General features: G+C 44.0%; 1 long non-coding RNA gene across 1 annotated transcript in view; it reads left to right on the top strand.

Annotated features, from left to right (window-relative positions):
* Positions 1-3,488: 3,488 nt before the first annotated feature.
* Positions 3,489-12,683, top strand: part of LOC136406312 (uncharacterized) — a 34,582-nt gene continuing 25,387 nt past the window's right edge. The window contains exon 1 of the long non-coding RNA XR_010751653.1: positions 3,489-3,699. This is a non-coding gene — a long non-coding RNA (uncharacterized lncRNA). The remainder of the gene's footprint in view (positions 3,700-12,683) is intronic.

Here is a 12,683-nt window from a genome sequence, read left to right as displayed (position 1 = left end):
AGGCTAGTCCATGCTTTTAAAACATGGGCTCACCTATCCTTTTCCAAGTAAGACTTGAAGCACCTCTGGCTTACAGTGAAATAAATAAATAAAAACCATGTGACTAAACAGGAGTTGGAAACGACATCAAGGTGAAAGAGGATGTAAATATGTTCACTGGAGTCCATCTGATTGCCTCGATTGAGCTTCACGTTAGACCTTGGACTTGTTGGCTTCCTGGACTCCAATCTCCTGACTCTATTAGAAGGAAGGAAGGATTCCACAAGCTCCTTGGGAGGAGACACTTTTTTCCTGACACTAAATTCAGAGAGACCTTGTAAATTAGAATTCTTACATAAGAGACTGGTGGTACAATGGGAATGATATTTAGATTCTGTCCTATTTTACACTAAATGTGGAAGAGGATTTCTTAAGGTTGTTTCCAATAGATAGGAGGTGTCCCAAAGAAGTGTCAGAGTCTGGCATCAAGAGGGAAGTGGAGAGTCTAAAATATTACTTTTGTTACTGAGAAGTATACCATTGGAGAATGTGGCTTTTATCTGCAGAGAAGCAGGGCTTCTAGTGTTGTTGAACCCCAAAACCCAAGAGGTTTCTCTAGCTAGTCATTGGCCGTGCTAGGCTCCCCGAGGCTTTGCATGTGGGGGCTTGTCCTTGTGAGACACCACAGGGACAGTGTGGAGCTCTGCTTTCTGACTCTTTCAGGGTCACTTCTAAGACAAAGGGCAGAGAAAGGACGGGGTTGTGCATACTTGTGCCCTGTCCCAAACTCAGCAATAAAACCAGCTCTTCCCCCTGCACTGGAGAGACAGAATATCATCCCAGGGGGGTGCCTTCCATGTTCAAGGATGGGCACATTCTCTCTGGAAAGTGTCTATGGTAAACTTCAATAAAAGCCAAGACTATTATTTCCCCACCACAGCAGTTGTGGGATGCTCTGACTTGCTTCCAGACTAGAATACAAGAGTCCCTCTGGGAAAGGACAAATAGCATGTCCAGACAATATTCCCTTTCTGTGTGCTTATTAAATGGTGTCTGTATACCAGAAGTCCATGCTGGGGACAGTGGTGAGCAGAGAGACTAATATTGCACATGCATGTATGCAACTGCCCAGGGGGTCGATGCCATGGAGGAAATACACTTTCAGCACTGTGGCCTGTTGGGTGGGGAAAGTGCTCCCTCGTGACAGTGTGGAGACTGTCTGAAGATGAGCATTATGAACTAAATGTGAAAGTGTTTGCAGGAGAGGAGGGAACAAACAGCATTGCGAGCAAATATCCTGTGCAAAGGCTCAGAAGTGGGAGGAGTCTGATGTGTTGGAGAACCTTACAGAAGGGAAAGGCAGGGAAAAGAAGACTACAAAGACTGGAGAGGTGGGGAGGGGACCGATGGTGTGAAGTCGCACGGGGATGTGATGGGTTTGATCTTCGTCCCAAGAGCAGCTGTTTTAAGCAGAAAGCATAACAGGGCCAGAGCCTCGTGCTCAGACTTGGGTGGGTGCTGACCTGCAGACCAGCTCCAGCTTTTGTCCTTGAATGAAGGTCCCATCTTGGTATCTGAGGATAGACAACTTCACTCTGGGCACCAAATGCCCTGGTGACCTGGCATTCTGGCTGGGTGGGTTGAATTGTTGAGCTTCACTTCCTATAATTTTCAGAACTTGTGCAAATATTTTGTTGAATCCCTAGGTGGTCCAATTACAAGTTATAGTGAAGAAAGTTTAGACTTCAATCTTTTTTTTCCCCAAAAAAAGATATTATCAGTATTTTATTTTATGTTAGCCCATTATTAAAAAAAATTAAATATGGCTTACAAAAATATATAAATTATAGAACAAAAACATAATGTCTGTGAGAAAGGACTTCCAAGGGTGGGGAGAGGGAGCAGTGACTGCAGCCGAACGCAGCCCTCCCCTCGGCCAGATGGCAGAGGAAGGGGCGGGTGGGCCTCAGGCCTTTGGAGTGTCTGCCTCTGAGCACCAGGGCCTCTGCCGGGGCTGCCCAGGGCTCTGACTGCACAAGAAACCCCTGGCAACTGTAAAGTGCTGAAGTGAACGGCATTTGGAGAATATATGTAAAAGACCATTTTAACTGGGTTGTTACTAACATTATGCCAGTATTCAAGCAGTCATCCAGTCATTTTAAAGGTCATTCTGGGTCCATGCTCATAAAATCTTGGAGTAGCACACGGAAAGACATGTTTTTGTCTGTAGGATGTGGTCATGCATGCAATTAATCTAGAAGTGTTTTAAGTCATGACAGGTAAAAATAATCAGAAATCAGAACTCAAATGTTTTACTCGACTTGGAAATATCTTTTTGTCTGTCTAGAGTTGCACCCAGTTAATCTCAATTCTTGGGGTAGAAGGAAAATACAGGATTTTACAAGAGCTTTCATAGTCAACTCACATAGCTAGGCCACATGTGGTAGGAGGATCCTCTCTGAATAAGTGGCCAGCTAAAGGTGAATGCGAGACACAAGCCCTCTCTCCTGTAAGGCAGATTTATGCATGGAATTATAACACATGAGAGTCTCTGTCAGTCATGAAGGTGAGTCTCATTATGTTCTTAGAAATATCAAAGAAACTTTTGGATTTATAAAAGGGGACCAAATGGCCAACAAGTGTTTGTACTCTGTACCTATTATTCAGCAGCTGTTCATATTTCCAAGCTTCGGGTCACCTGCGCCTACGTGAGGACGGCTTCTATATTCATTTAAGTCCTCATAACAGAGCAGGACAGGATTGGGCTGAGAGCTGGGACTATCCCGCTGAAGAAATGATGCTGCAAGGTGGCATCAGTCAGCATCCTTTGTGTCCTTGTTCTCTGCCAGCCTAATGATTTTAGCTTTCAGTCCAAAGTCCTCTAACTTGTCTACAGAAAAACAGGAAATACACTGTCACATGCCTTGAGGAAAGTCAAATTCTGTCTCACTTCTCTCCCCCTTCCCTGACTGCCTGTCTAATAAGCTTGTCCAAAGTGGAAATTAAAGTGTTTGGACTTGACCTACCTGTAATGAACTCTGATTTCTGTTTATATTCCAAAATTCACCTTCTCCTTGAACAAGTCATCTAAATCCCACCTGTCAACGTTAAAGACCACCTTAAAAAAAGGGTTCTACATCTTTTTATGTGAGATTAGAAAGTGCCATTTGTTAAACACATTAGCGTTCTCCAATTTTTTATTTGATCTTTTGTCCTTTTTAACCTGGGTAATTTTCAGACTATGGATTGACCCAAAGAAATATCATTATGCCTAATTTACATATCCAATATAAGAGTAATCAAAATTTATTATTCTAAGAAATGTATGGTTTTCCAACTTGGTTCTGACAAAGACATGAGTACACACACACACACACACACACACACACACAGCTAAGGAATAATACATTTTTTCGTATGTATTTTTATATGATGTCTCCTCCCTCATTTTTCTGCAAGACTTTTTCGTTTGTCCTCCTTCCCTGTCCTGGTTTCCACATCTGCTTCAAACCTTCGTTGAAATCGCTGTACCGACCTGAGGAGTTCTCTACTCCGGACAGACCTCTCACACGTGGCTTCGGTTTTATGGGCTGCAGAGTAAGCCAGCTCTTCCTTAATTTCCTTCCCTCAAGATCAGAGGATAGTATCCGCCTATTCCTGTTCCTATTGTCTAAGGACTTTACTATTACAATGTTGCCAGAATCCATCCTGAAAATCGAGGTGAGATTTTGTTTGTTTTGATTTGGGTTCTGAGTGATGGCACTTCTGCCTGATCCTTGCAAATATATTGTGATTATTATGCAAAGTTCCATGGCTGAGATGGGCAATTCTGAGCTTTTGTTGTTTGGTTTGTTTTTTCTGGTTTTACAAAGTAAATACCAACTATAGTAATGCTAAGAGGAAAAAAAAGAAAGAAAAAGAAACAGTCTGCTAAGGGTTAATGTGTCTCTAGCTCTTAACGGTGTGGGGGGGATCCAGTTTAGTGTGAACAAGAAGCAGAAAATACCCATCTGGGTTGATTTAGACAATGCTGTTTGCACATCCCTGACCTTCAGCTGTTAGGTAGCTGGCTTATCCTCTAGCTAAAGAGGCTGTCTCGCCCTGAAGCACTTGCTCGCTTTATCTTTGTGGAGTTGCTGGTGCCTGTAGAGCCCAGCCCTGGGATAAACTCTGAGACTGCGGTGCCAGCGTGGAGAGCAGGACAGCAGCACATTCCAAGGGAAGCCCTGGGGTTATCTCGGGGCCCCATATGTCATACTGCCAATTTCAGCAGAGCTTGACCTCAGGCTGAACTCCACTTTGCCAGGCGACAAAGAACTAAGCCAAGCAGCTGGACCAAGCTCAGGCCATCCCAGCCAAGCAGGAGCCACCTAAACAAACCTATAGCCTGTTCTCCAGAGAACTCTCTGGTTGTTTTGAAATAGGGTCATGGTTTAGTGCCTAGACTTCTGCCATGAAGGGCTAAAGTTGTGCTGGTGCACTTGAGTACCCGAGGTGCCCTAAACTAACTGTCCACACTCACCAGGAGTGACTCATGCTTTTCTCGCACCACCACAGAGACCCAACCGGAGAGGGCAATGATCCCAATTTACGAGTGGCAAATGGAAATCTAACTCTTTCTCTTCCCTTGTGGAGGAAAACGTGTCTGGGTGTAGATTCCAATTTTGATGTTCTAGCCTGACCTGTGGTGGCATATGAATAAAATATCGACCCTAAACACTGAGGTCACTGGTTCAAAACCCTGGGCTTGCCCAGTCAAGGCATATATGGGCGTGAAGGGACCTCCCCTTCTATTTCTCTCTTGCTCTCTCTTCTCTCTAAAGTGTTAATAAGATTAAATAAAATAAAAAAATAGTATTCAAATCTGATATCCTAAAATGATAACCACTCATATCTCAAGACAGGTACTGTCTTGAGCATGTTGCACCCAACAACATGTTAACACACATTAGCTCGCTTATACTCAGAACAACCCTTGAGGCCCACTCCTCAAGGGCATGCCATGAGAAGTCCACTCCCAGCTTGGGAAAGCACACTCCCAGCCAACAAGCAAAGGTGGCAGGGAATGATCCTGGTGGTTCTGAATGCAGGGTCTGCAGCCTCACATCTGTCTGTACAGCCACAGGTCACAGTGCAAAAGGGAACTGGGCTCAGGATCCTGGACCATGTGGGCTGGAGAAGTCCAGGCATTTCCAAATCTTTAAGTCAGAGGAATGGAAGGACAATAACAAAAAAGACCACAGCCAGCATCCTCAACAGAGTTCAGACCAGACTAAAAGGGTCTAAAAGGTGGTGTTTCCCCTGTCTCCCCTCCTTGCCATCTCATTGCCAACCTTAGCCTTCTGACAGGATTTAACTGCAAAGGCATTCCCATTTAGAGGCTTGGCCCTAATTATGTTGAATTCCTGGTGACTATCAATCCAGGCCCCTCTAAGCAGAGAAACCAGCCCGTTCAGGGTAAAGAATGCTCTCATTCTTTGCTATTGTCTACCTGTCCGGCTGTGATGCACCCACCAGGCTCCCTCTCTGCAGTATGTTATGCCCACCCTGTCTGGTAACTCTAGCAGTCGAGACGTGCATTAGTTGGCACTTCTCACATCTTCTCTACAAAGAAAGCCAATGTTTATGAGGTGACCTTGATCCCCTGCAAAGTTCAGTCAGTCCTCATTGCCCATCAAAAATTCAATTTCCACCTGACCAGGCAGTGGCGCAGTGGATAGAGCATCAGACTGGGACATGGAGGACCCAGGTTCAAAACCCCGAGGTCGCCAGCTTGAGCACAGGCTTGTCTGGTTTGAGCAAGGCTCACCAGCTTGAGCTTAAGGTTGGTGGCTTGAACAAGGGGTCACTCAGTCTGCTGTAGGCCCCCAGTCAAGACACATATGAGAAAGCTGTCAATGAACAACTAAGGTGCCGCGACAAAGAATTGATGCTTCTCATTTCTCTCCCTTCCTTTCTGTCTGTCCCTATCTGTCCCTCCTCTCTCTGTCTCTAACACACACACACACACACACACACACACACACACACACACACACACAATTCAGTTTCCAATGTAATTTTTTTTTTCTTTTTGGTCATGGCATTTATTATACTTTGGGTCTTCAAAAATGGGTGTCCTACATGATAAACCAAATACAGTTGTCCGCTTAATATCTTAACTACTCCCCTGCAAAATGCTCACCCTTTTAGTAGAAAAAGCCCCTGTTCAGGTGGTGAGGCATGCCAGGATCTGCATATCAAAGGCGAGGAGAATGATCCAACTATCCCGAGTCAGTCAGCTTCAGTACTCTAATGAACAGTGTCTTAAACAGAACTTCTCAGGCTTGAAGGTGCACGTGCAAGTGACCCGAGGGTCTTGTTGAAACGCGGGTTCTGATGCAGCATGTCTGGATGGGGGTTGGGGGGTGACCCGAGACTGCCTTCCTAACAAGGCCCTGGGTGATGTGAACGGACTACACTTGAAGGAGCAGGACCTTAAGAGCCTACTTTATCTTGAGAATATATGCCCCTGACCCGTGTTGCACAAATTGATACAACACAGAACCTCTGAGGATGTGTTTCCTATTAGTGACACCCCTAAGGAGAAATGAAACTCTCCCTGGGTTCAGGCGGTAGGAGGGTTTTGGATCTTGATTGTTTTAATTTTTTTTTTTACCAAGTTCTTTCCTGTTACTCAGAAAACATTTCTTATTTGAATGTTTTCTGTCTTAATAGAAGCATCTCTACCACAAAGGAGCACCTTGACTCTGAGTTGAGGCAGAATAAGACTTTTCCAAGGTGCTGTGGTTTGGTTATTTCATGTCTCTGCATATGGGTTATAGGACCATGCTGAACTGGGCTGAAACGAACGTCCACTCTACTGAAATTGGAACAACGACTATAACAAGCACTTGAAGCTTTTTTGAGGAGACCCACCTCCTCTAACCCCAAATGGCCAACAAAGCGAGATGCAATAGAGCAGGGAGGTGACACCCTGGGCTGTGCAGGAACAGAGACCCTCCCCCCTTCACATTCTAGTCCCAGAAACCACAACAGTTGTCCTGTTGGGCAAATGAGCCAACCTGAGCTTCCTTCCTCATAAAACAAGGCAGCGTATCATGAGGAGGAGAGCATGGGGAGAGATGGCTAGACATAGATATTGACACTTTTACACTTCACCGTCACTCCAGTGACAAGCCTTTGGCAGGCCTCCTCAGGATGTCCTGGCACCAAAGGTTGTTGACCTCTCAGGAGGAGAATCTGACCTTGATGTCCTGCAGAAAGCTCCTTCATAGTAAGAAAGCAGATGCTCACTCATGCAATCAGGTGACAGAATTGGATTTCTTCTGTGGGGCATCTCCACCCCACTGATAGGTGACATACAATCACAAGGTTGTATTGGCTGAATTTGACAAAAACTCAGTGCTGAATGCACTGCATAGGAAGAACGTGCTTGGAAAGTACCTTTTAAATTGTGGGTGAGAGGCGGTTTGAGTCCTGGCTGGTGGATAGAGTGTTGGCCCAGCATGTGGACATCCCGGGTTCAATTCCAGTCAGATCCTAACTGAAGACTCTCAATCCAGCCTCCCTGTCAGTGCCAAACACTAGCCTGTTCTGAGTGCCTGTGGCAGGGGCACGTCACCATGGTCACCCTGTGAGGAGAGCAGAGGGGGACTATCCTGGGTCCCAGGACCAGTTGTACAGTTTGAATTCTGGAGGGAGATGCTTGAATTACACAAGCCTGAGAATTTTAAAATTGAAAAGAACATTAAGAAAATCATCATTATTTCAAAAACTACAGTAAAAAAATAAGAATAATGAATCCTTACTGAAGACTGACTGTAGGCTCTTTAATCTCTACAATAATCCCATGAGGCAGATGTAATTATGCTTATTGCACAGGTGCTAAAACTGAGACTAGAACTGATAAGTCACTTGTCCAAGATCACTCAGCTTGTAAGTAATGCAAACCCCAGGTTTGTTTGATTCCGTACTTGTCCCCCTAACTCCACTTGGGAAAGGCTTCCCACCACGACCCACTGAGCCGTTTTCTCTTCAGGGGACACACCAATGTCTGGGATTACCATCTGTGTCATCTGACTCAGAGTTCTGTTCCTATGACAATAAGATGACCACACCTTAACTCAAACTTAATGTCACAGGCTCCCAGCCCTGAGTCTTGAATTTGAGTACAATTATAATAATGGAAAAGGTATACTATCTCACAAAGCATTTATAAGTGAATGTATAATAGTATAGAAATAGTACGTAAGTCTATGACAACACAAACAAAAGGCTTCATGCTACCAATTCCTTTGTGACTGGGCATGTCAGATTTCCCATGTGCCTGAGGTTTTTAGATGTGCTACCCAACACTACATACATAATGTCTCAATGACACAGCAGTTTTAATAGCTGTCCCCACACAGAGGCTGTGTCTACCTAACTTCAAACAAATAATTAGCCTTTTTTTTTTGAAGCCAATGAATCAGTAGTTTGATGTAGTATATGATAAAGACCTTCCTGACACTGAAAAATCTTCTGAATAAGATGGACTGGCTTTTTGTGATGTAAAAACTATAGCAATGTGAAGTTCTATCTTAGGAACTAAATTCCCAGACTTGTGAACTAGCTACTTATTTGTCCAGGCTGGTAAAAGGATGGAAGTTTTATGGGCTGGAGATAGGAGCAGTTAGGAAAAGGAATTAATAAGAGCAATGGTGGGATTCAAATAATTTAACAACCAGTTTACTGCTGTAGTGACCATTTTAAGTATATAAAAAAAGGATATACCAAAAGGCAGTTTATTATCTCTTGCATTTAATACCTAAATAAGAACAATAAAAGAGGTACACAAAATTAGATTATAAGAAAGAGTTTTAAAATATTAATGAAAAAATATTAAATAATACCTGCCCAATTCAATAAAACTGTTATTTAAGATATTTTCCGGGTTCGATTCCCAGTCTGGGCACACAAGAGAAGCTCCCATCTGCTTCTCCACCCTCTAACTTCTCTTCTCTCTGTCTTTCTCTTTCCCACCCGCAGCCAAGGCTCCACTGGAGCAAAGTTGGCCCGGGCACTGAGGATGGCTCCATGTCCTCCACCACAGGTGCTAGAATGGCTCGGGTTACAACAGAGCAACGCCCCAGATGGGCAGAGCATCGCCCCCTAGTGGACATGCTGGGTGAATCAAGGTCAGGTGCAGGCAGGAGTCTGTCTCTCTGCCTCCCCGCTTCTCACTTCAGAAAAAAATTTTAAAAAATAATTAACTAATTTAAAAAAAAGATATTTCCATATTGCTTCTTGATTGGCATCCTCACTTGCAATATTTTTTCCTCCTATGGACATTACTGCGGGAGCTTAGAATATGCTATTGTGCAGATGAATGTTAAAAAAGAATAAGGAATATAATTGTGATTTCCACATTGGGTGGCTGCCTAGGTGCTCACCTTAGAGAGAACCCTGATTACAAGTGCCATTTTAACAACCAATTCACTGAATTCAACAAAAAATTAGGTATCGGTTCTCCCAAAACAGTACGAACTGGCTGAATCCCATCACTGCCTAAGAGATTATCTGAATTGGTCAGAAATCCAGAATAAGAATTGTTGACCAACATACCATACCAGCACATTTCCTGCTGGGTGTCCTAAAGCTACTGGAATATCTTGACAGTTACTTTAGCAGCACTTGGGGGTCTGGGGTGAAGGGGTAGGGAACAGGATTGGCAAAGAGTCTTTATCTGCTCTTTCAAAAGCCCTTCATCTTTTTCCTTCTCGGAACTGAAGTTTCTTCAGACTGATGGGGTCTAATTAAATTTCTCCCTCAACAATAGTGTTCCTTCAGCTCTGCTATTATCTGCCCCCAAACCTGGCTGGCTTAACATTTCATTTCAAAGGACCCCAGCTGGTCTGTGTGTCCCTGCAGACCCTGCCAGCACCAAGCCACAGCGACATCATAGATTTATATATGTCCCTCAGCGAGAAGTCAAGCTATGGGGTTTATACTCAGTATAATACTAGAGTCCAAAATGTTTAGAATGTCAGAATGGGGCCAAGGCCATTGACAGTGTCTAATTCAGAACTTTCAAGCTGCTTTGTGGCTGCTTTATGGTCCGTGGGCCATTTGGTACTGGTCTGCAGAGAAAGAATAAATAACTTACATTATTTCCATTTTATTTATATTTAAGTCTGAACGATGTTTTATTTTTAAAAAATGACCAGATTCCCTCTGTTCCATCCGTCTAAGACTCACTCTTGACGCTTGTCTCAGTCATGTGATACATTTATCCGTCCCACCCTAAAGGCCGGTCCATGAAAATATTTTCTGACATTAAACCGGTCCGTGGCCCAAAAAAGGTTGGGGACCACTGAAATAGGGGAAGGACATTTTCATGGGAACTGATTCTTGATTCTCAGGTCTCTGAGGTTCTTCTAAACCCTGACAACTCCACAGATTACTGTTTGAAACTCTCTAATAATGCGAACTTTAAACTCAAAGAATACCTAAACTAACCAAAAACCAGGAGCACATTAGTGTCAGAGTCTACATAGTGTCTACCGTATTTCCCCATGTATAAGATTCACCTTTTTTGGAAAAAGTCTAAAAAACAGGTGCATCTTATACAGTGGTTGTGGCTTTTCAAATGCCATAGATGGAACTGAGAACGAGTCAATATGTGAAGACAGTGATTCCTCATCAGACACAGATGAGGACAAGCTAATGGATGGGAGTTTTGACAGTGATGAGGAGTTGTATGAATTTTATGATGAATAAAACTTGAGTTCAATAACTTTGTGATACTTTTTTTTTTTCAAATTTCAGGCCCCAAAATTAAGGTGCACCTTATACATGGGGAGATACAGTATTTATCAATAACTTCTAACTCTCTTGAAGAAATGCTCATTTCTGTTCAAGGCCAGGACTGCTTATTTTAGCTACTTAGCAACCTCTAAGTCAGACAGTACTCAAGGATGCCATTGAATTACCCTGAGGCCTGAGGCCCTGACTTGGTCCTTTATGACCAAGCTATTATGTTGCAAACTAATTGTTACACTCTGGTGCTCAAGATATAATTCATTCACTGGGACAATGAAAACCAAGCTTTGCTAGGTTGGTTACGGGATAGATACATTTGAGCTATATTAGAACATGTAGAAACTGAAATTCGTTACTGTCTGTGGACAGAGCTCCTGGCTTGAATAGGAGGGTCACCTGCCATGCTATTTGCCACGGCAAGCATGGAATTCAGGAGGGGTGGACATGCTGGCTGCAGAGGCTGGCCTTTGTTAGCACTTTGAGGAGGAATAAAGGCCACTTATGGCAAATAGTAATAGCAGTGGCTGAAACACCACAACAACCCCCTGGAGACCGGCGGGAGTGGCCTGGACAGTGGTGGAAGACCACTATACAACAGGGCTCTGAAATACAGAGGGTTGTGTGTATTCATTCTTTTACAAGGGCCTTGCACAGAGGGTATTATCTGAATATCCTGAATACACCCATAACTAATTCCGAATCATGACAGTGACTTCATTAAAACTTTAAAGCTTGACAACCAATGTCCAAAGTCTCTATGGCTTAAGACAGGGGTCCCCAAACTTTTTACACAGGGGGCCAGTTCACTGTCCCTCAGACCGTTGGAGGGCCGGACTATAAAAAAAAAACTATGAACAAATCCCTATGTTTACTCTACAAATCTTATTTTAAAGTAAAAAAACAAAACGGGAACAAATACACTATTTAAAATAAAGAACAAGTAAATTTAAATCAACAAACTGACCAGTATTTCAATGGGAACTATGCTCCTCTCACTGACCACCAATGAAAGAGGTGCCCCTTCTGGAAGTGTGGCGGGGGCCGAATAAATGGCCTCAGGGGGCCGCATGAGGCCCACGGGCCGTGGTTTGGGGACCCCTGGCTTAAGAAGATGATGCAATAAAAGTCTGTGCATGAACACAGTGTCTGCTATGCCCTCGGTCAGGTGTGACACCTGAGGGTGTGGCCCAGAGAAGGAGCTGAGTCAGGTAAGCCCTGGGGAGTGTGGACTCCATCTCAGAAAGCTAAAGGTGGGTCCTCCGCACAAGGTTTGGCAGGACCTGTAGAAGCTTGTGCAGGTGCTCAGCAGGGAGGCCACGGCTGTGCTAACAAAAACTGCCACAGACATTGGCTTGTGTAATTCTTAAGTCTGCAGTAAATAACAGTGGCTCTGTCTGCATTGTCAGGCCCCAAGAGGAAACAGCCAGCCAAGGTTCCAAGTCTTCAACTTGCCCTGATGACCTCTCCTTCCAAACTTCAGGAAGCTTTTGCACTAAGAAGATCAGGTCCACCCTCTCTGAAGCAGATTCAGTCTTCTGGACAGGAAATTGGGAATTCTCTAAGGACATTTTGAGAAAATTGAACATAGATCCTTTTATTAGTGAATGCACAGACTGCCATGAGCCCACAGCCCTCACATTCATTAGAATCACTTCAGGGAGAGAAAATTAATGATAATTCTAAATGCATAATGACTTGTCGGAAACCTACAGGCTCCAGTCTGATGGGCTGACTAGAGGCTTGCCCCAAGGTAATGAGAAATGCTGCCTGCGTTCTGCCCCTGGTCTTTGTTCAGGCTTCAAAGTAAAGGCTGCAGTGTTGGTGGAGACGGCTCACACCTTCCTGCTCATGGCAAGTGGTTCACGTTGGGATCACGGGTCCCAGTGTTGTATTCGATCACT

This window comes from Saccopteryx leptura, chromosome 5 (genome assembly GCF_036850995.1).
Source record: "Saccopteryx leptura isolate mSacLep1 chromosome 5, mSacLep1_pri_phased_curated, whole genome shotgun sequence".
Taxonomy (NCBI): Eukaryota; Metazoa; Chordata; class Mammalia; order Chiroptera; family Emballonuridae; genus Saccopteryx; species Saccopteryx leptura.
This window is presented reverse-complemented; position numbering and strand designations above follow the sequence as displayed.